The sequence below is a fragment of the Pleurodeles waltl genome, chromosome 3_2 (assembly GCF_031143425.1).
Source record: "Pleurodeles waltl isolate 20211129_DDA chromosome 3_2, aPleWal1.hap1.20221129, whole genome shotgun sequence".
In the NCBI taxonomy this organism is placed as follows: domain Eukaryota; kingdom Metazoa; phylum Chordata; class Amphibia; order Caudata; family Salamandridae; genus Pleurodeles; species Pleurodeles waltl.
The window spans coordinates 200,617,985-200,640,936 of NC_090441.1; the positions used below are offsets into that span (position 1 = coordinate 200,617,985).

A 22,952-nucleotide genomic window follows, 5' to 3' on the forward strand; every position below is an offset into this window, starting at 1 on the left:
GATCCAAGTGCCCTAAGAACTGACACAGGTCATGCAATCCCACTGCAAACACACAGACATGGGTCAGGAACAGAGCACTACGGTCATCTATATGGTGTGAAGCCAAGAGAATGTGTCCAATCTTATTGGTATCCTGCCGCACCAATCCAGTTCGCTCCAGTACCCTCCCTAACACCCATACTGGCGTACATCAGAAATTCCTCTCTTCCCGGTGCCTGGTCTTCAGCCCTCACCCCTGCACCCCAGGGCTTAATTTGAACTGGTGGCTTCTGGTGCTCGGCTCCAAGCACTTAATTGTCAACACCTGCACTTGTGACAGTCTGCCAGATGGTGGCACTGTTTGTGCAATGTACACATGAGCACAATAGTTGTTTATTAATACAATGTACATTAAAAAATACTACTACCTGCATTCCAAGCTATTATTATAGCTTTAGGGGCCTGGAATGTTCTCAATTATCACACTTCTAGGAGTGCGATTGTCAGTGGTTGTGCTGGTACTGTCACTGGCAGCCTTCAGTGGCAATGGGTGGCACAAGCTGCAGAGGCCTTGTGATAAGGGCCCTGGCACTCTTCCCCCCCAAATTAAGCCCTGCTACGCCCACATCTTGTGAGAGCCACTAAAGGTGTCTACAGTGAGCAGGCTACACACTCACCAGCACCCTGATGATATGTATTGTGTACAAGGCCCCTAGCAAGATATATACATTCTGTGTGAGTGCCATGAAATCCACGCTCTATGCCCATCTCATAGATCATCAACATTGCCCAAACTGCCCTGTCCCCATCGCCTTTAACTCACAGATATATCCTGATCACACGTGTTCACAGACCGAGAGACATACAGGTGGACAAGCACACAGACCGACTCACAGAGGCTCAAATCCACAGACAACACGAGGTTACGATATACACACAACCAGACAACACACAACCAGACAACAAACAACCAGGACACTTAGGGACTGATTTAGAGTTTGGCGGACGGGTTACTCTGCAACAAATGTAACGGATATCCTGCCCGCCCTATTACGATTCCTGATGAGTATAATGCGAGTGCACTAGGCAGACGGGATATCCGTCACGTTTGTGACGTAGTAACTCCCTGTGCCAAACTCTTAATCGGGCCAAGAATCTTTAGCCCCTCTACAGAAAAATAATTATAATTTGAGTAGAGAAAGTTGCAGAGAGCTAACAAAATCACTTCCAGGGTGTGACTTCAATTGCATCTACATCTGACCTTTGCGACCCTCTTTGCAATGATGTAACAGGACACACAATATAGGTGCCAGATTCTTTGCGTGCATTGAACACAACACATCCAACCTCTGACTGTTCGTTCCTTTATAAGTTATCGTCGCGCTCGATGGCTCAACTGAAGGAAACCGAGAATACGACTCTGATTGTACAGATGTGTGCAATGAATGTTCAGGGTGACCTGTTTATATTGTGCAATCTGACACATTTAGCTGACCTACAGAGTACATACATTAGCATTACCAAATTTACCCGATACAAAACATGTTCTTTTGCTTTTATGATGCTGAGAATTCTGGTCATGTTGGCGCTGTTGAAAAGAAATGAAACACTGCTGTAATGTGTAACAGCATTAACGACAAAGGAAACTTGCTACAAGAAGTTTTTAAAATTGTAGGTGTCGCCTAAGACAGCGCATGCACTGTCGGTTGCTAGGTCTTGCCTCAGACAGTGCATGAGCTGAAGCTTGCGAGTCTATTAAAAAAAAAAAAAACTGTAAAAGGGTTTACAACCCACCCATTACTTCCCATTGGTTGGCTTCAGTGTCATTCTCACTTCCTTCATTTTTATTGGCCAGCAGCAGCTGGTGTCATTTTGCCCGTCGCTCCAGACGGCTTTGGGAGGATTTTGGTTTTACCTCATTAGATTCGACACACGCCACACAAGAAAACAGGTGTGATGACGTGACTTCTTTTGTAGGCAGGTATAAGTTGCTAGCATTAGCAGATGTTGATAGGCCCTTAAGCCGTGACCTATTGATGCTTGTTAGGAGTCGCATCCTCTGAGGTTTGTGAAGCACATGGCGGCTGAAACTGGTACATCCTTTGTTTTCGTTCCCAATCTACCTGTATAAGCCCACGGAGGACACAGTTCACAGCAGTAGTTCCCAACTTGCGGCCCAGCAACCCATGGGGGTCCATGACTGCTTACAAAATTAACTATATTAACAAATGAATGAAGTGTTTATAAATAATGTGGCTAAAGGTACAACACATTTTTTTTTTTTTAAACATACTGTAAATGTCAAGGAATTTGAAACTAGGGGCTAAACATTAGTGTCCAGTAATGACTAGTGGGGAGACCCCAGATTCCAATAATGATTCAGTGGGGGTACCCGGGTTCCAGTAATGACTATTGGGGGTCATCGGATTCCAATAATGACCCAGTGGGGGTACTCGGGTTCCAGTGATGATAAAGTGGGGGTCCACAGAAGTCAAAAGGTTGGGAACCTCTGGTGTACAGGACTGCTGAAAACACCGACTGCAGCTCATGGTAACCTCATCTGTTGTGCATGTGTCCAGGCTGTGCACACGGTGGTGCAAGTCTTAACTGCACCGAACTAACTTCCAATCCAGCCACCCGTGGCCACCAGAAGAGAGTCTGCGCTTCTGCGCTGAAAGATGCCCCTTCTATTCTGATGCGAGTGCCACGAGGGCTGCGCCTGGTGCATCTAGGCGCTGTGTGTGCCACCCAGGCCCAGAGCTGCGGCCAGGCCAAGGCTGTGTCAGCAGTACATACATCTCTCTGGATTGTTTACATGCAAGTTTACAAGGCCTGGTAAATGAGTCACTCTGCTATAGGGTCACGCGTGACTGACTCATCCAATTCGGTTTCATTCTTACCTTTGGGTGTTTACAGACCGGAAAAGGAAACCACAGAAGCAGCGTTACCAGGTGGCCTCGTCATCCAAAGCATCCCTACCTGTCGTGGACTGGTCTACGGCAGAGCATGGCAGGCACTACAACTCCCATCATGCACTGCACAGGCAATGTCAACGCCAGGTTTGATGAATAAAGGTTAGTTAGGGGTGCGTACAGAGACGTTTTCTTGCATAGGGAGGGGACCCGATGGAGCCAGCTCGGTTCTGCAGTCTCTTGCTCTGACGACCTTGAGTAGTTCTTAAACACATTGTTTTAAATACCGTTTACCTTTAATTTATTTTTAAAGTGAGTGATGCATAACACTCTATTACACACATTTTACAGAGAAATGTTGTGTTTATGTTTCATGCAACATCCATAAAAAAGTTTTTTTTAGATCAAAACAGGACGTGACATATGAGAAATGGGAGGGTGTCAGCTTATCTGCAGTAATATTAGTGGGCTGCTGTGTTACATTACTGAAAACACACATAACTATCCCTAAATATTAAATGTAAACACGTTTAGAATTTGGACCAGTGTGTCTGTGCACTGCCAGTGACCTGACGAAAGAGGGCACATGTAGGAAGCTGGCCTGGTGTGCGGTGGGTACCTAAGGTACTTACACCTTATACCAGGTCCAGGTATCCCTTATTAGTGAGGTGTAGTCGGTGTCTAGAAGCCAGGGCTGTCTAGAGGTAGCTGTGGATGAGCAGTCAAGGCTTATCTAGGAGACATGCAAAGCTCATGCAAAACCACTGTAGTCACACAGCACTCACACACATGAAAGAAAATAAAGGTTCTTTATTACGGTAACGTAGCACCAAAACACTAGATAGGCAATACTCCAATAGGAAGTAAGTAACACACCAATTACTTGTAATCAGTAATATGCATAAAAATTGATAGAAAACAGTGTAAATAGCAATAGACAAAAATGACATTATTATATATAAAAGTTTTTAAAAAGTGTCTTAGGGCCTGATTTAGATCTTGGCGGGGGGTTACTCCGCACAAACGTGATGGATATTCCGTCTGCTGTATTATAATCTCTGTAGGACATAATGGGATAGTGATACGGCGGACGGGATTGCCTTCATGTTTGTGCGTAGTAACCCATCTGCAAACTCTAAATCAGGCCCTTAGTTCCAAAAAGGGCCTCGTCAATGGAGGCAGTAACAGAGGGCCCAAGACGTTCAGGGTGCACATGACCACACCGACATCTTCCCATGACTGAGTTTTGCGAACATCTGTGACCCTTGTATATCCAACGGTTTTCAAGCTACAATTAAAGTGCCAAGATAACTCTAGTGATTCATGCACCTGCTGGAGAGAGATTGGGGTTTTGTCTAGAGGCAGTTTTGACTCATCTAAGGTAGCGCATGGGGTTAATATGCCTGTTGCAAAGAACGTGTACTATGCAGATCACAGAGCAGTATTTTATGTGCATGGCTCAGGGGATATTGTCACAGAGATCCTTTTGTTACTGTGCAGTTCATAAGTTACCAATCATAATCTCGCACAGTGAGCTATGAACTGCCGTCAAAGAGCTGGTTAGAAAGTTATCTTTTTTCCCCAGTCTTTGATTATCCTAATTTTGCTAACAAGGGTTTGTTTGGGTAGAAATAAATTGTAATTAGTAACCACTGTGTTACGCTCTGAATCCTGAGTTTATGCTTCTCCAGACCAAACGCTCTTTAACAAATGTCACCAGTATGGATGACATGTGACTCCTACACCTTGTAGTACCCTTTGTCGCATGTAACATTTTCCATACACCGATTTATGATTCATTGTCTCTGTATGAGTGTGTAATGTAAAGTGCTCCAACACCTTATGCTGGTAAGAGAAGCGCTATAAAACAAATGAAATACATGTAAGAGAGGGGCTATGGAGAGATGCGGCACTGCTAGAGGGTGATGGAGAGGGAATATTGAAGAGCCCCAATAAAGATTGTCATCATCTACTGTGCTTCAAAAACGAATACAATTCAATATATAATAATGAAAAATGTATTGTAAAATACACTGTTTTTGCCATTTTTCCAACTTTTGGGGAGTGGGGGTGGAAGAACCCCACCAAAGCCCCATAGTAGTGGCCATGCTCGCTATGCACCCTAGGGGGCTGATCTGACAAAATTTGCCAGGGCTGCTTTGGGTTCCCAGTCCGGCCCTGGCCATATGAACAAAGCACTGTGAACGTGGCCCATAGGGGATCTGCACCACAAAGTTACCAGGGGTAGGCAGGCTGCTCACCGGCCCTTGAAGGTACGTCTATCACAAGGTTTGCAGATCACACACAGGACCACCAACACACTACATTCACCCTAAAAGGTACCTTATGCCCCCTTCAGGCCCAGACTGGGAATGCACAGCAAGGTGGCCTTGCTGCCACCACAAACTGGACCACTATAGGGATCTGTGGTCTCTCAGGAGGCTACACATTCAAAACAGGCGCAAGAGGGGCAGATCACAAAAAGCAGCAAAATACCCAGACAGCACACTCCACCTGGAGGCTACTCGTCCCCACAGACATGCACTGGGTGTGCATCACAAAGTGTACCTGCTATCCCACCCAGACAATCTCAAGGGACTGAAGCAAGTGCCAGCCACAATTCAACTGTGGTCCTCACCGCCCATGTACAGCTGCACATACACATGAGCACCCACATATCTACTGAGACCCTCCTCTCTTCACTCTGACTGGCAGAGACGTTTTAAGGCATGGGCAAAGTGGGCTCTGGCCCAGCCCCCCCCCCTGAAAGGCGGGGGCCCTGATAGAGCCAGCTCTGTTCTGCTGGCAGTCCTGCCCTGATAACTATTTTTAACATGAGTGATGTGTGAGAGTCTATTACAGACATTCTGCAGAGATATTTTGTGTTTATGTTTCAGGCAACTTCCATAAAAAATCTTTTAGATCAAAACAGGACCCCACATATAAGATATGCGGGGATGGCACAGAGATTGTCTGTAGAAATATTATTCAGCTGCTGCTGTGTTACAATGTTGAAAACCCACATCACTATCCCTGAATATTAGAACACATTTATAATACGGGTTAATGTGTCTGTGACTGTCAGTGACCTAACCAAAGAGAGCATGAAAGAGTGAAACTGGATCATAAATTCAAATCTGTTCCAAATAGGGGCCCGACAACCACATCTGGCCTGGGGCCCCCAAAGTCCTTAATATGTCCTTGCTGACCGAGGAATGTTTCCTGATATACAGAACCTTGGTTACCGGGAAAACCCTCACCGACTTCATTTAACCTAAATCTCCCTGAAGTGGCTATTGCAAGTTTTGCACTTGACTGCACACACACTTCTTCATCTTTCACCACCTACATTCCTTTCTGTTTTGTAAGTTTGAGACCACACGTTGAAACAAAGAGACCAGCAGAGTCACTTCACATCACAGACATGACTCTTGGTTATTTACTGAAGATGAAACCACAAGTGCAACTCCCTCAGCTGATGCAAGAACTTGTGTGGTTCATTGCTCAATACACAGTTTCATAGCTGACGAACGTATTCCCGAGCAACACCTCATTAGTGAAGAGACATTTACTCTTCAACAATACACATCTTCTCAAGCAGGCTTTCTACCCCAAACCCATGCAGGTCCCACTCCTCTTCCTACTCAGGTCATGCAGACACAACGTGACGGTTTGCAAGGCACTCATGCTAAGTAGGAAGCATATATATGAAAATCTAGCTTATGTGAATACATTCTTATTTAATAATTTCTGTTCAGCATATCATTGCTATCCATTATTTATTTATTTTATTTTTTCCTCTCGAAAACATCACTGCCTTAATTCAGAAATAGGTAAAAGGGGATTTTGCCACTCCATATTGATTGTCTAATTTGAATTAATACAACAGGCCCAATGGGTTGGAATGTAATAAAATATCTATTTGCCCATGAAACAGGTTGCTTCATAAATCTACTTATCCTGTAAAAAAAACAAATCTACTCGTCCCTTTGGTGCGACATAGTGCGGTGAAAGGTTATAGCAGCAATCTCATTAAAGAGCTCAGATAATAAACTTCCAGCAGATCTATGTACTGGGGCTGGAGGTAGCGGTAAGCAATAGTTTCAGGGCTAAAATGCCCTTTTGAGTCTGTGCAAACCAACTAACTTGCATGTTTTAGGGATTTTCAACAGCTCTTCCCTAATCTTTTCTCATACTGCGAAAAGTTGTAAATGTACTCCTGGCAGGGGCAAAGGTAAAGCTTCTTCCAGGGTTGTGAAAAAATGAGTTGGAGGGAATGTGAACTTGTAAATGCACAAATATTTTCTAAGAGAACCATTTCCTGGCCTACTTCTGTAAATTCTTGTAAATTCATGAAGGCTGTAAATCTGCACTAATGCAAGGACGTATACCAGGGTGCACTTTTGTGACTTTTATTAAGAATTGGGCCCCTAATTAGGTCTGGCGTTAACCAAGACCTTTTGTTTCTATTTAAATTCTATCTCTCTATCTATTGATCAATTGCCTGGCTTCACTGTGAGTAACAGCATTCTGCTCTTTCACAAGGAGCATGTCGGCATACAAAGCAGTTTTGTTCTGTGCCAGGAACTGCTGTGGCAATGTGTGCATTTGGACACCAAGATTTTTGGATTTTTTTTTGCCAATTTTAGTTGTAATGATGGGGCCCTGGCAGCTCCCACAACATTAAAGTTTTATGATAACTAAGTCAAAACTAGACATGCATTGACAAAAACCAAAAAGTTGACCTCCAATATCAGACAACTGGTTTTGCCAATGCTTGTTTAGTTTTGTGTTTCCCGTTATCTTGTTGAAACTGGTTACACTGATTTTCCATTATGAATATTTTTGGAAATACTACCATGTATCAACACCTTTTACTAAATGATGCTTCAAAGAAATGGTACCAAACAATTCACCGGGGTTTAGCAAGACATTTTTAACTAGTTGCATTTTCTGTGAACATTCCATTTTGAAAGCAAAGAATCATCAATCTTGCTTTCAAGCTGCGGCAAATATTTTGCATCAAATTGGAGAGGATTTTGGGAGCATTATACTTAGCCTCATATAGGTAAACTTTGCAAAAATGTGTACACATTTATATACTGGAACCAGCATTAAAATATGCACACACATTACCTTAAGCGTAGACAGTGCCCTTCCCAAATCCATAATGTGGTACTGTAAACTGGCAGCCTAAGTTGTGCTGCAGAAGGTTGGGCCTACTTGTCCCAAGGACAAAATAAACATGAAAACTTGTCCTTGACCCCAAGCAATATGTCGTGGGGGTCAGTCTATAAGAATTCCAGGACAGGCACGACTTCAGCACCCACTTTAATCGAATGTTGCTGTGTGGCAGTTGCCTTCAATGGCTGCATCATGGGCTGCGTTTATTCTTCAACATTCACAGCTGCTGCCCTGTGGCAGAAACAGCAGGCTTGCTATTCAGACAGAATAAAAGGCCCTGTTGTTCTGAATCAGATATACAAGTGAACACAAGCTTGAATACGATTGTTATTTACTAATCTACTAGAATAAGCGCCTAGAAGTAGCTAACAATGGTGTTAATGCTAAAAAGTATAATACCCATGTTTGAGTAGTGTGTACTGAAGAAAATATTTTACGTTTTTGGCAGCTTTATTATTTATCTTCTATGTGGTTACAATTCATACTGTGTGCACTGGATTAGGATTTTAATATATACATTTTAAAACGGATCCTCTGTTTTCTTTAAAAGCTCCTGTTCACAGCTGACTACTGCACATCTTTCCACTTCGTCTACCACCACATTATACTTCCTACTCTTTCACAGCTGCCATAACCTTGCACTAACCAAGTGAAAAGGAGTTGCCCTATTACATAACTATGTGTGATTTGCCTACTCAATCAATTCAGTCTGTCTGCATTGTGGACTAGGGACTATATAAAAATCTCTTTTAATGCAATATTTGTGCCATTCTCCCCCAAAAACACCAGCATCACTTTAGAAACCAGTCACTGGTAATAAATGCTCTAAGCAGCCCTTGAAACATAAAAGTCTTGGGCCTCATAACGACACCGGCAGTCGAAAGACCGCCAACCTCAATGTGACGGTTGGACTGCTGCAACTGTGGCGGTTCGACCGCCACATTACAACCCTGGCGGGAAGACCTGCTAGGGGACCGTCATCTCTGTCACGAATGTGGTTCTGGACGGCGGCCAGAGTTGTACACAGCCAGGGCGGTGCTGAGTTCAGTGCCACCTGGCTGATCACAACTCAGCTTTCCGCCAGCCTTCTCATGAGAAAGCTGGCAGAAAGCCAGTGCCGGGGGCCACAGGGGGAACTCAATCCAGCCCGCAAGAAACTCCAAAACAAATACTATTTGTAGGAAGTTGCCTCTGTATGCACTATTTCAAAGTAAGGAATAGTATGCACAGAGTCCAAGGGTTCCCCTTAGAGGTAAGATAGTGGCAAAAAGAGATAATACTAATGCTCTATTTTGTGGTAGTGTGGTCGAGCAGTAGGCTTATCCAAGGAGTAGTGTTAAGCATTTGTTGTACATACACATAGACAATAAATGAGGTACACACACTCAGAGACAAATCCAGCCAATAGGTTTTTATATAGAAAAATATCTTTTCTTAGTTTATTTTAAGAACCACAGGTTCAAATTCTACATGTAATATCTCATTCGAAAGGTATTGCAGGTAAGTACTTTAGGAACTTCAAATCATCAAAATTGCATGTATACTTTTCAAGTTATTCACCAATAGCTGTTTTAAAAGTGGACACAGTGCAATTTTCACAGTTCCTAGGGGAGGTAAGTATTTGTTAGGTTAACCAGGTAAGTAAGACACTTACAGGGCTTAGGGCCAGATGTAGCAAGGCATTAGCGCCTCGCAAACGGCGAAAAACGCCGTTTGCGAGGCGCTAATGCCTGTGCGCGATGCAGAAACACATTTTGCGAGTCGGAACCGACTCGCAAAATGTGTTTCCGACTTGCAAATAGGAAGGGGTGTTCCCTTCCTATTTGCAACTCGCACCGCGATGTAAGTTGATTTGTGACCGCAAAAGCGGTCACAAATCAACTCGCAGTTACCATCCACTTGAAGTGGATGGTAACTCATTCGCAAACGGGAAGGGGTCCCCATGGGACCCCTTCCCCTTTGTGAATGATCACAAAAATAATTTTTCAGAGCAGGCAGTGGTCCAATGGACCACTACCTGCCCTGAAAAATACCGAAACAAAAGGTTTCGGTTTATTTTTCAAAGTGCAGCTCGTTTTCCTTTAAGGAAAACGGGTTGCACTTTGAAAAAAAAAACCTGCTTTATTGAAAAGCAGTCGCAAACATGGAGGTCTGCTGAAGACAGCAGGCCTCCATGTTTGCGAGTGCCCATAGTCGGTATGGGGCCGCAATTTGCGACCCACCTCATTAATATTAATGAGGTGGGTCATTGCGACCCCATACCGACTCGCAGAAGGTGTCTGAGACACCTTTCTGCATGTGGTTTTGCGAGTTGCAATTTGCGAGTCTCTATGACTCGCAAATTGCAACTCGCAAAACCATACTTACCTACATCTGGCCCTTAGTTCTTGGTCCAAGGTAGCCCACCGTTGGGGGTTCAGAGCAACCCCAAAGTCACCACACCAGCAGCTCAGGGCCGGTCAGGTGCAGAGTTCAAAGTGGTGCCCAAAACACATAGGCTAGAATGGAGAGAAGGGGGTGCCCCGGTTCCGGTCTGCTTGCAGGTAAGTACCCGCGTCTTCGGAGGGCAGACCAGGGGGGTTTTGTAGGGCACCGGGGGGGACACAAGCCCACACAGAAATTTCACCCTCAGCAGCGCGGGGGCGGCCGGGTGCAGTGTAGAAACAGGCGTCGGGTTCGCAATGTTAGTCTATGAGAGATCTCGGGATCTCTTCAGCGCTGCAGGCAGGCAAGGGGGGGATTCCTCGGGGAAACCTCCACTTGGGCAAGGGAGAGGGACTCCTGGGGGTCACTTCTCCAGTGAAAGTTCGGTCCTTCAGGTCCTGGGGGCTGCGGGTGCAGGGTCTCTCCCAGGCGTCGGGACTTAGGATTCAAAGAGTCGCGGTCAGGGGAAGCCTCGGGATTCCCTCTGCAGGCGGCGCTGTGGGGGCTCAGGGGGGACAGGTTTTTGTACTCACAGTCTTAGAGTAGTCCTGGGGTCCCTCCTGAGGTGTTGGATCGCCACCAGCCGAGTCGGGGTCGCCGGGTGCAGTGTTGCAAGTCTCACGCCTTTTGCGGGGAGCTTGCAGGGTTCTTTAAAGCTGCTGGAAACAAAGTTGCAGCTTTTCTTGGAGCAGGTCCGCTGTCCTCGGGAGTTTCTTGTCTTTTCGAAGCAGGGGCAGTCCTCAGAGGATGTCGAGGTCGCTGGTCCCTTTGGAAGGCGTCGCTGGAGCAGGATCTTTGGAAGGCAGGAGACAGGCCGGTGAGTTTCTGGAGCCAAGGCAGTAGTCGTCTTCTGGTCTTCCTCTGCAGGGGTTTTCAGCTAGGCAGTCCTTCTTCTTGTAGTTGCGGGAATCTAATTTTCTAGGGTTCAGGGTAGCCCTTAAATACTAAATTTAAGGGCGTGTTTAGGTCTGGGGGGTTAGTAGCCAATGGCTACTAGCCCTGAGGGTGGGTACACCCTCTTTGTGCCTCCTCCCAAGGGGAGGGGGTCACAATCCTAACCCTATTGGGGGAATCCTCCATCTGCAAGATGGAGGATTTCTAAAAGTCAGAGTCACCTCAGCTCAGGACACCTTAGGGGCTGTCCTGACTGGTCAGTGACTCCTCCTTGTTGCTTTCTTTGTTCCCTCCAGCCTTGCCGCCAAAAGTGGGGGCCGTGGCCGGAGGGGGCGGGCAACTCCACTAAGCTGGAGTGCCCTGCTGGGCTGTGACAAAGGGGTGAGCCTTTGAGGCTCACCGCCAGGTGTTACAGCTCCTGCCTGGGGGAGGTGTTAGCATCTCCACCCAGTGCAGGCTTTGTTACTGGCCTCAGAGTGACAAAGGCACTCTCCCCATGGGGCCAGCAACATGTCTCTAGTGTGGCAGGCTGCTGGAACTAGTCAGCCTACACAGACAGTCGGTTAAGTTTCAGGGGGCACCTCTAAGGTGCCCTCTGTGGTGTATTTTACAATAAAATGTACGCTGGCATCAGTGTGCATTTATTGTGCTGAGAAGTTTGATACCAAACTTCCCAGTTTTCAGTGTAGCCATTATGGTGCTGTGGAGTTCGTGTTTGACAGACTCCCAGACCATATACTCTTATGGCTACCCTGCACTTACAATGTCTAAGGTTTTGTTTAGACACTGTAGGGGTACCATGCTCATGCACTGGTACCCTCACCTATGGTATAGTGCACCCTGCCTTAGGGCTGTAAGGCCTGCTAGAGGGGTGTCTTACCTATACTGCATAGGCAGTGAGAGGCTGGCATGGCACCCTGAGGGGAGTGCCATGTCGACTTACTCGTTTTGTTCTCACTAGCACACACAAGCTGGCAAGCAGTGTGTCTGTGCTGAGTGAGAGGTCTCCAGGGTGGCATAAGACATGCTGCAGCCCGTAGAGACCTTCCTTGGCATCAGGGCCCTTGGTACTAGAAGTACCAGTTACAAGGGACTTATCTGGATGCCAGGGTCTGCCAATTGTGGATACAAAAGTACAGGTTAGGGAAAGAACACTGGTGCTGGGGCCTGGTTAGCAGGCCTCAGCACACTTTCAATTGTAAACATAGCATCAGCAAAGGCAAAAAGTCAGGGGGCAACCATGCCAAGGAGGCATTTCCTTACACAACCCCCCCTCAAACGAAAGAGGATGAGACTAACCTTTCCCAAGAGAGTCTTCATTTTCTAAGTGGAAGAACCTGGAAAGGCCATCTGCATTGGCATGGGCAGTCCCAGGTCTGTGTTCCACTATAAAGTCCATTCCCTGTAGGGAGATGGACCACCTCAACAGTTTAGGATTTTCACCTTTCATTTGCATCAGCCATTTGAGAGGTCTGTGGTCAGTTTGAACTAGGAAGTGAGTCCCAAAGAGGTATGGTCTCAGCTTCTTCAGGGACCAAACCACAGCAAAGGCCTCCCTCTCAATGGCACTCCAACGCTGCTCCCTGGGGAGTAACCTCCTGCTAATGAAAGCAACAGGCTGGTCAAGGCCATCATCATTTGTTTGGGACAAAACTGCCCCTATCCCATGTTCAGAGGCATCAGTCTGCACAATGAACTGCTTAGAATAATCTGGAGCTTTTAGAACTGGTGCTGAGCACATTGCTTGTTTCAGGGTGTCAAAGGCCTGTTGGCATTCCACAGTCCAGTTCACTTTCTTGGGCATTTTCTTGGAGGTGAGTTCAGTGAGGGCTGTCACAATGGATCCATATCCCTTCACAAACCTCCTGTAATACCCAGTCAAGCCAAGGAATGCCCTGACTTGAGTCTGGGTTTTTGGAGCTACCCAGTCCAGAATAGTCTGGATCTTGGGTTGGAGTGGCTGAACTTGGCCTCCACCTACAAGGTGGCCCAAGTAAACCACAGTTCCCTGCCCTATCTGGCATTTGGATGCCTTGATAGAGAGGCCTGCAGATTGCAGAGCCTTCAAAACCTTCTTCAGGTGGACCAGGTGATCCTGCCAGGTGGAGCTAAAGACAGCAATATCATCAAGATAAGCTGTGCTAAAGGACTCCAAGCCAGCAAGGACTTGATTCACCAAACTTTGGAAGGTGGCAGGGGCATTCTTTAAACCAAAGGGCATAACAGTAAACTGATAATGCCCATCAGGTGTGGAGAATGCTGTCTTTTCTTTTGCTCCAGGTGCCATTTTTATTTGCCAGTACCCTGCTGTCAAGTCAAAGGTACTTAGGAATTTGGCAGCACCTAATTTATCAATGAGCTCATCAGCTCTTGGAATTGGATGGGCATCTGTCTTGGTGACAGAGTTGAGCCCTCTGTAGTCCACACAAAACCTCATTTCTTTCTTCCCATCTTTGGTGTGAGGTTTGGGGACTAAGACCACTGGGCTAGCCCAGGGGCTGTCAGAGCGCTCAATCACTCCCAATTCCAGCATCTTGTGGACTTCCACCTTGATGCTTTCCTTAACATGGTCAGACTGTCTGAAGATTTTGTTCTTGACAGGCATGCTGTCTCCTGTGTCCACATCATGGGTACACAGGTGTGTCTGACCAGGGGTTAGGGAGAAAAGCTCAGGAAACTGTTGTAGGACTCTCCTACAATCAGCCTGCTGTTGGCCAGAGAGGGTGTCTGAGTAGATCACTCCATCTACTGTGCCATCTTTTGGGTCTGATGACAGAAGATCAGGGAGAGGTTCACTCTCTGCCTCCTGATCCTCATCTGTTACCATCAACAGATTCACATCAGCCCTGTCATGAAAGAGCTTAAGGCGGTTCACATGGATCACCCTCTTGGGGCTCCTGCTTGTGCCCAGGTCCACCAGGTAGGTGACCTGACTCTTCCTTTCTAGCACTGGGTAAGGGCCACTCCATTTGTCCTGGAGTGCCCTGGGAGCCACAGGCTCCAGAACCCAGACTTTCTGCCCTGGTTGGAACTCAACCAGTGCAGCCTTTTGGTCATACCAAAACTTCTGGAGTTGTTGGCTGGCCTCAAGGTTTTTGGTTGCCTTTTCCATGTACTCTGCCATTCTAGAGCGAAGGCCAAGTACATAGTCCACTATGTCCTGTTTAGGCTCATGGAGAGGTCTCTCCCAGCCTTCTTTAACAAGGGCAAGTGGTCCCCTTACAGGATGACCAAACAGAAGTTCAAAGGGTGAGAATCCTACTCCCTTCTGTGGTACCTCCCTGTAAGCGAAAAGCAGACATGGCAAGAGGACATCCCATCTCCTTTTGAGTTTTTCTGGGAGTCCCATGATCATGCCTTTTAATGTCTTGTTGAATCTCTCAACTAAGCCATTAGTTTGTGGATGGTAGGGTGTAGTGAATTTATAAGTCACTCCACACTCATTCCACATGTGCTTTAGGTATGCTGACATGAAGTTGGTACCTCTGTCAGACACCACCTCCTTAGGGAAACCCACTCTGGTAAAAATACCAATGAGGGCCTTGGCTACTGCAGGGGCAGTAGTCGACCTAAGGGGAATAGCTTCAGGATACCTGGTAGCATGATCCACTACTACCAGGATATACAGATTTCCTGAGGCTGTGGGAGGTTCTAGTGGACCAACTATGTCCACACCCACTCTTTCAAAGGGAACCCCCACCACTGGAAGTGGAATGAGGGGGGCCTTTGGATGCCCACCTGTCTTACCACTGGCTTGACAGGTGGGGCAGGAGAGGCAAAACTCCTTAACCATGTTGGACATATTGGGCCAGTAGAAGTGGTTGACTAACCTCTCCCACGTCTTGGTTTGTCCCAAATGTCCAGCAAGGGGAATGTCATGGGCCAATGTTAGGATGAACTCTCTGAACAGCTGAGGCACTACCACTCTCCTAGTGGCACCAGGTTTGGGGTCTCTGGCCTCAGTGTACAGGAGTCCATCTTCCCAATAGACCCTATGCGTTCCATTTTTCTTGCCTTTGGACTCTTCAGCAGCTTGCTGCCTAAGGCCTTCAAGAGAGGGACAGGTTTCTTGTCCCTTACACAGCTCCTCCCTTGAGGGTCCCCCTGGGCCTAAGAGCTCAACCTGATAAGGTTCAAGCTCCAAAGGCTCAGTTCCCTCAGAGGGCAGAACTTCTTCCTGAGAAGAGAGGTTCCCTTTCTTTTGCTGTGTTGCAGTTGGTTTCCCAACTGACTTTCCTTTCCTCTTGGTAGGCTGGGCCATTCTTCCAGACTCCAGCTCTACTTGTTCACCCTGTGCCTTGCATTGTGCTCTGGTTTTCACACACACCAGTTCAGGGATACCCAGCATTGCTGCATGGGTTTTTAGTTCTACCCCAGCCCATGCTGAGGACTCCAGGTCATTTCCAAGCAGACAGTCCACTGGGATATTTGAGGAGACCACCACCTGTTTCAGGCCATTGACCCCCCCCCCATTCTAAAGTAACCATTGCCATGGGATGTACTTTTCTCTGATTGTCAGCGTTGGTGACTGTGTAAGTTTTTCCAGTCAGGTATTGGCCAGGGGAAACCAGTTTCTCTGTCACCATGGTGACACTGGCACCTGTATGCCTCAGGCCCTCTATTCTAGTCCCATTAATTAAGAGTTGCTGTCTGTATTTTTGCATGTTAGGCGGCCAGACAGCTAGTGTGGCTAAATCCACCCCACCCTCAGAAACTAGAGTAGCTTCAGTGTGGACCCTGATTTGCTCTGGGCACACTGTTGATCCCACTTGGAGACTAGCCATACCAGTGTTACCTGGATGGGAGTTTGGAGTGGAACCTTTCTTGGGACAGGCCTTGTCTCCAGTTTGGTGTCCATGCTGTTTACAGCTATGACACCAGGCCTTTTTGGGATCAAAGTTTTTACCCTTGTACCCATTGTTTTGTGAAGAGGCTCTGGGCCCACCCTCCTGTGCAGGTTTTTGGGGGCCTGTAGAAGACTCTTTACTATTTTTAGTTTTGGTTGTCTCATCACCCTTCCCCTGGGGAGTCTTTGTGACCCCTTTCTTTTGGTCACCCCCTGTTGAAGTCTTGGACACCCTTGTCTTGACCCAATGGTCCGCCTTCTTTCCCAATTCTTGGGGAGAAATTGGTCCTAGGTCTACCAGATGCTGATGCAGTTTATCATTGAAACAATTACTTAACAGGTGTTCTTTCACAAATAAATTGTATAGCCCATCATAATTACTTACACCACTGCCTTGAATCCAACCATCTAGTGTTTTCACTGAGTAGTCAACAAAGTCAACCCAGGTCTGGCTCGAGGATTTTTGAGCCCCCCTGAACCTAATCCTGTACTCCTCAGTGGAGAATCCAAAGCCCTCAATCAGGGTACCCTTCATGAGGTCATAAGATTCTGCATCTTTTCCAGAGAGTGTGAGGAGTCTATCCCTACACTTTCCAGTGAACATTTCCCAAAGGAGAGCACCCCAGTGAGATCTGTTCACTTTTCTGGTTACACAAGCCCTCTCAAAAGCTGTGAACCACTTGGTGATGTCATCACCATCTTCAAATTTTGTCACAATCCCTTTGGGGATTTTTAACATGTCAGGAGCATCTCTGACCCTATTTATATTGCTGCCACCATTGATGGGTCCTAGGCCCATCTCTTGTCTTTCCCTTTCTATGGCTAGGAGCTGTCTCTCCAAAGCCAATCTTTTGGCCATCCTGGCTAACAGGAGGTCATCTTCACTGAGAGCATACTCAGTGATTTCAGAAATATGGGACCCTCCTGTGAGGGACTCACCATTTCTGACTAACACAGTTGGAGACAGGACTTGAGGGGTCCTGTTCTCCCTATTTAGGACTGGAGGAGGGACATTGGCCTCCAAGTCACTAATTTCTTCCTCTGTGAGGTCATCATCAGAGGGGTTGGCTTTTTCAAACTCTGCCAACAGCTCCTGGAGCTGAATTTTGGTAGGTCTGGAGCCAATGGTTATTTTTTTGATATTACAGAGAGACCTTAGCTCCCTCATCTTAAGATGGAGGTAAGGTGTGGTGTCGAGTTCCACCACATTCATCTCTGTATCAGACATTATTTTGCTAAAAGTTGGAAGACTTTTTAAAGAATCTAAAACTGTTTCTAGAATCTAATTTCAAACTTTTAACAAACTTTTAAACTCTAAAAGACAATGCTAAACAGGGACTTAACACACAAGGCCCTAGCAGGACTTTTAAGAATTTAGAAAAATTTCAAATTGCAAAAATGAATTTCTAATGACAATTTTGGAATTTGTCGTGTGATCAGGTATTGGCTGAGTAGTCCAGCAAATGCAAAGTCTTGTACCCCACCGCTGATCCACCAACGTAGGAAGTTGCCTCTGTATGCACTATTTCAAAGTAAGGAATAGTATGCACAGAGTCCAAGGGTTCCCCTTAGAGGTAAGATAGTGGCAAAAAGAGATAATACTAATGTTCTATTTTGTGGTAGTGTGGTCGAGCAGTAGGCTTATCCAAGGAGTAGTGTTAAGCATTTGTTGTACATACACATAGACAATAAATGAGGTACACACACTCAGAGACAAATCCAGCCAATAGGTTTTTATATAGAAAAATATATTTTCTTAGTTTATTTTAAGAACCACAGGTTCAAATTCTACATGTAATATCTCATTCGAAAGGTATTGCAGGTAAGTACTTTAGGAACTTCAAATCATCAAAATTGCATGTATACTTTTCAAGTTATTCACCAATAGCTGTTTTAAAAGTGGACACTTAGTGCAATTTTCACAGTTCTTAGGGGAGGTAAGTATTTGTTAGGTTAACCAGGTAAGTAAGACACTTACAGGGCTTAGTTCTTGGTCCAAGGTAGCCCACCGTTGGGGGTTCAGAGCAACCCCAAAGTCACCACACCAGCAGCTCAGGGCCGGTCAGGTGCAGAGTTCAAAGTGGTGCCCAAAACACATAGGCTAGAATGGAGAGAAGGGGGTGCCCCGGTTCCGGTCTGCTTGCAGGTAAGTACCCGCGTCTTCGGAGGGCAGACCAGGGGGGTTTTGTAGGGCACCGGGGGGGACACAAGCCCACACAGAAATTTCACCCTCAGCAGCGCGGGGGCGGCCGGGTGCAGTGTAGAAACAGGCGTCGGGTTCGCAATGTTAGTCTATGAGAGATCTCGGGATCTCTTCAGCGCTGCAGGCAGGCAAGGGGGGGATTCCTCGGGGAAACCTCCACTTGGGCAAGGGAGAGGGACTCCTGGGGGTCACTTCTCCAGTGAAAGTTCGGTCCTTCAGGTCCTGGGGGCTGCGGGTGCAGGGTCTCTCCCAGGCGTCGGGACTTAGGATTCAAAGAGTCGCGGTCAGGGGAAGCCTCGGGATTCCCTCTGCAGGCGGCGCTGTGGGGGCTCAGGGGGGACAGGTTTTTGTACTCACAGTCTTAGAGTAGTCCTGGGGTCCCTCCTGAGGTGTTGGATCGCCACCAGCCGAGTCGGGGTCGCCGGGTGCAGTGTTGCAAGTCTCATGCCTTTTGCGGGGAGCTTGCAGGGTTCTTTAAAGCTGCTGGAAACAAAGTTGCAGCTTTTCTTGGAGCAGGTCCGCTGTCCTCGGGAGTTTCTTGTCTTTTCGAAGCAGGGGCAGTCCTCAGAGGATGTCGAGGTCGCTGGTCCCTTTGGAAGGCGTCGCTGGAGCAGGATCTTTGGAAGGCAGGAGACAGGCCGGTGAGTTTCTGGAGCCAAGGCAGTAGTCGTCTTCTGGTCTTCCTCTGCAGGGGTTTTCAGCTAGGCAGTCCTTCTTCTTGTAGTTGCGGGAATCTAATTTTCTAGGGTTCAGGGTAGCCCTTAAATACTAAATTTAAGGGCGTGTTTAGGTCTGGGGGGTTAGTAGCCAATGGCTACTAGCCCTGAGGGTGGGTACACCCTCTTTGTGCCTCCTCCCAAGGGGAGGGGGTCACAATCCTAACCCTATTGGGGGAATCCTCCATCTGCAAGATGGAGGATTTCTAAAAGTCAGAGTCACCTCAGCTCAGGACACCTTAGGGGCTGTCCTGACTGGTCAGTGACTCCTCCTTGTTGCTTTCTTTGTTCCCTCCAGCCTTGCCGCCAAAAGTGGGGGCCGTGGCCGGAGGGGGCGGGCAACTCCACTAAGCTGGAGTGCCCTGCTGGGCTGTGACAAAGGGGTGAGCCTTTGAGGCTCACCGCCAGGTGTTACAGCTCCTGCCTGGGGGAGGTGTTAGCATCTCCACCCAGTGCAGGCTTTGTTACTGGCCTCAGAGTGACAAAGGCACTCTCCCCATGGGGCCAGCAACATGTCTCTAGTGTGGCAGGCTGCTGGAACTAGTCAGCCTACACAGACAGTCGGTTAAGTTTCAGGGGGCACCTCTAAGGTGCCCTCTGTGGTGTATTTTACAATAAAATGTACGCTGGCATCAGTGTGCATTTATTGTGCTGAGAAGTTTGATACCAAACTTCCCAGTTTTCAGTGTAGCCATTATGGTGCTGTGGAGTTCGTGTTTGACAGACTCCCAGACCATATACTCTTATGGCTACCCTGCACTTACAATGTCTAAGGTTTTGTTTAGACACTGTAGGGGTACCATGCTCATGCACTGGTACCCTCACCTATGGTATAGTGCACCCTGCCTTAGGGCTGTAAGGCCTGCTAGAGGGGTGTCTTACCTATACTGCATAGGCAGTGAGAGGCTGGCATGGCACCCTGAGGGGAGTGCCATGTCGACTTACTCGTTTTGTTCTCACTAGCACACACAAGCTGGCAAGCAGTGTGTCTGTGCTGAGTGAGAGGTCTCCAGGGTGGCATAAGACATGCTGCAGCCCTTAGAGACCTTCCTTGGCATCAGGGCCCTTGGTACTAGAAGTACCAGTTACAAGGGACTTATCTGGATGCCAGGGTCTGCCAATTGTGGATACAAAAGTACAGGTTAGGGAAAGAACACTGGTGCTGGGGCCTGGTTAGCAGGCCTCAGCACACTTTCAATTGTAAACATAGCATCAGCAAAGGCAAAAAGTCAGGGGGCAACCATGCCAAGGAGGCATTTCCTTACACTATTCTACAAAAAACAGGATGGCTTTCGTCCCTTCACATATTTGCCGATCGTTCACTAAAAGAAGGAATAAACGGAGCCTAAAACCTAAAGAATGTCTGGTGATTTGACTGGACTTTGTTCCTTCAAGCTTGTATGAAGTTTTATCTGGTGATATGGAGACTTCACAGCCAATTTTTGAAACAAAACAAAAACTTAACAATCCATTCCTGTCATACCCACCTCATTAATATCATATAATAATAATATTTTGTAATACAAAATACAATGATTTAAATTTCTAAGATCCACACAAATCTCAACCACTATCCTGTTTGTTGATCTCACTAGAGTGAGACGTCATTCTGATGGCTCTGTGGGGTCATCTGCTCCTGTTTTCAACATAGCGTGAAGCTTTAGATTATGTTTCACTGGCAAGGCATTCTTTTTTTTGCATATTTGAAGAGCATATCCTTTCGGGGTACTTCTAAATCTACTACAAGGCAGTTTGCAGCACTTTACAAGAAGCTGAAATAAAATAAATTCCTACTTTTCTGTTGAAAATATTTGAAAATGCAACTAAAGCATCACTATTACTTTTATTGACAACCGACATACATTCATAATTTTTTGTTCCCAATCCAAATCATGTTGCTAGGAGAGGCGTGAGCGAAGGTGGCTTCATGAGGGTCTGCAGAAATCTGGGGCATAATCCACACCTGGGAAGGTCTGGGGTGAGGAGTAGATAAACAGAACTAGGAGAATAAAGTGATGATGGAAAAATGGGGGAGAGGAGTCCCGGGGAAACCAGAAGAGGAGTCATCTGACGGGACAAGCCTACAGGGGAGGCGAGATTGTGGGTAGAGGAAGGGTTTTTGGCAGGAAGAGAGGAACAAACATTAGGGTAGATTAGAGAAATGTAACAATGGGATGGGTAGGAATAGTGTTAGGTGGAAGTAAGGGAAGGGGGAATTACTGGACGCATTGTCCAGTCTCTTTGACGCAGTAATTTCCAAACATGCTCTTAAATGGTAATATTCCTTTCTGACAAATAGGACCCAATCTGTTTTGATGACACCATACCACCCTTCCGCTACGTTGTTAAAATGTGGGTTTCCACAGGGTTCATCCCTAAGCCCAACTTTATGTAATGTCCACCCAGCACTGCCTGGCTCTCTCAAACTACTCAGATTAATATTAAACTTTTCAACAATCCTGATGCTGCAAAACAATTCAACAACTGCTTGATTGCAGTCTCTAGCTGGACGCACAAAACTTTCTTGAAACGTACTGTTGATTAAACAGAGGGTGTCGGTAAACATCCCACACCATGGTCCTCCACCTTGTGGCCTCCCGAATTAGAAGCTCCTACACTCAAGTAAGCTCAACCACAAAACTAGGTTTTCCAATTGATTAAAAGGTGTTGCTCATTACACAGGTTACAACGCTTGCAGCCTCATGCTTCTGCATTCTGAAATCCTTAACAAAGATTGTTACACTGCTACTCCTGTTCATCAGAGGACAGGGGGGTTGTGGCACTTATCTCCTTTAGGCTAGACTACAAGAATTCCCTTTATCACAACATATCAGACTACCTTTGGCATCACCTTTGAAACACCCGAAATGCGACACTGTATGTTCAATTCTCAATTCTAGACTTACAGATTAGTGCCAGAAACGGACTCATATTTGAGGCACAAGTTCCAACCTTCTCGCCTCCTCCGCAACTTGTGTCTTTCCTCATCTCTCTTGGTAGCTATCTCACAGATCAAATTGACTCAGATACAGCGCAAGGGCTTTCTCTTTTTGTGCAACAAAACTTTGGCATTAACTTCAAGTTCTCTCAGATTCCTTACCATATTCCATTTAGGAAAAAGTTGAAGACATTTTTAGTTATGATGTTCCTGGAGCCAGGATACCCCTTTTGGGTACCAGCCACACTTTACAAATTGCTGACATAATATAACGTAGGTGAAAATCAATAGTACACCTGGGGAAGGGGAGCAGGGAATCAGACACAGATTTCTTTCTCCAGTCAGTGGGGAAACAAAGCAAAGAAAAAACTCAGAGAGCAATCTCCAGTAAATCCAGCACCAGAAGCAAGAGACACTGTCCCGACAGCCCTGGGAGGGACAGTGAAATTCATCTCAAGTCTTTAAGGAAAATGTGCAAAGTAAAATTAAAAGGATTCGGTTGGTAGATAACAGGACGGGTCCCCTTCAAAACAGAATGTAAGACGTACAAAACATAACAAGCACACAAAACTCCTACTTTTGAGAAGCTACGCAGGAGACTGCAGGTGGTATGAAAAGAGAACAAATCACCAATGCATAGGATGGAATTCTAGAGAATACAAACTAGGATTCTGTGGCTGCCAGAAAAGGTACAATCCTGCCATGTTCATAACATGGACGGTGCACATCCTAGAATTAGATAGGGGCGTGACACCCACCTATGTGGACAAATGCTAGAGGATTACGACAAACAAATGATGGTAATGTACTCACCCTTCAAGAGGAGTCCCTGCATGGGTTATATTCATCTTCCTTT

At 46.5% G+C, this 22,952-nt stretch overlaps 1 protein-coding gene across 5 annotated transcripts in view; it reads right to left on the minus strand.

Annotated features, from left to right (window-relative positions):
* Positions 1–22,952, minus strand: part of ANKZF1 (ankyrin repeat and zinc finger peptidyl tRNA hydrolase 1) — a 116,779-nt gene that overhangs the window by 74,220 nt on the left and 19,607 nt on the right. The gene's annotated exons all lie outside the window — the stretch shown is intronic.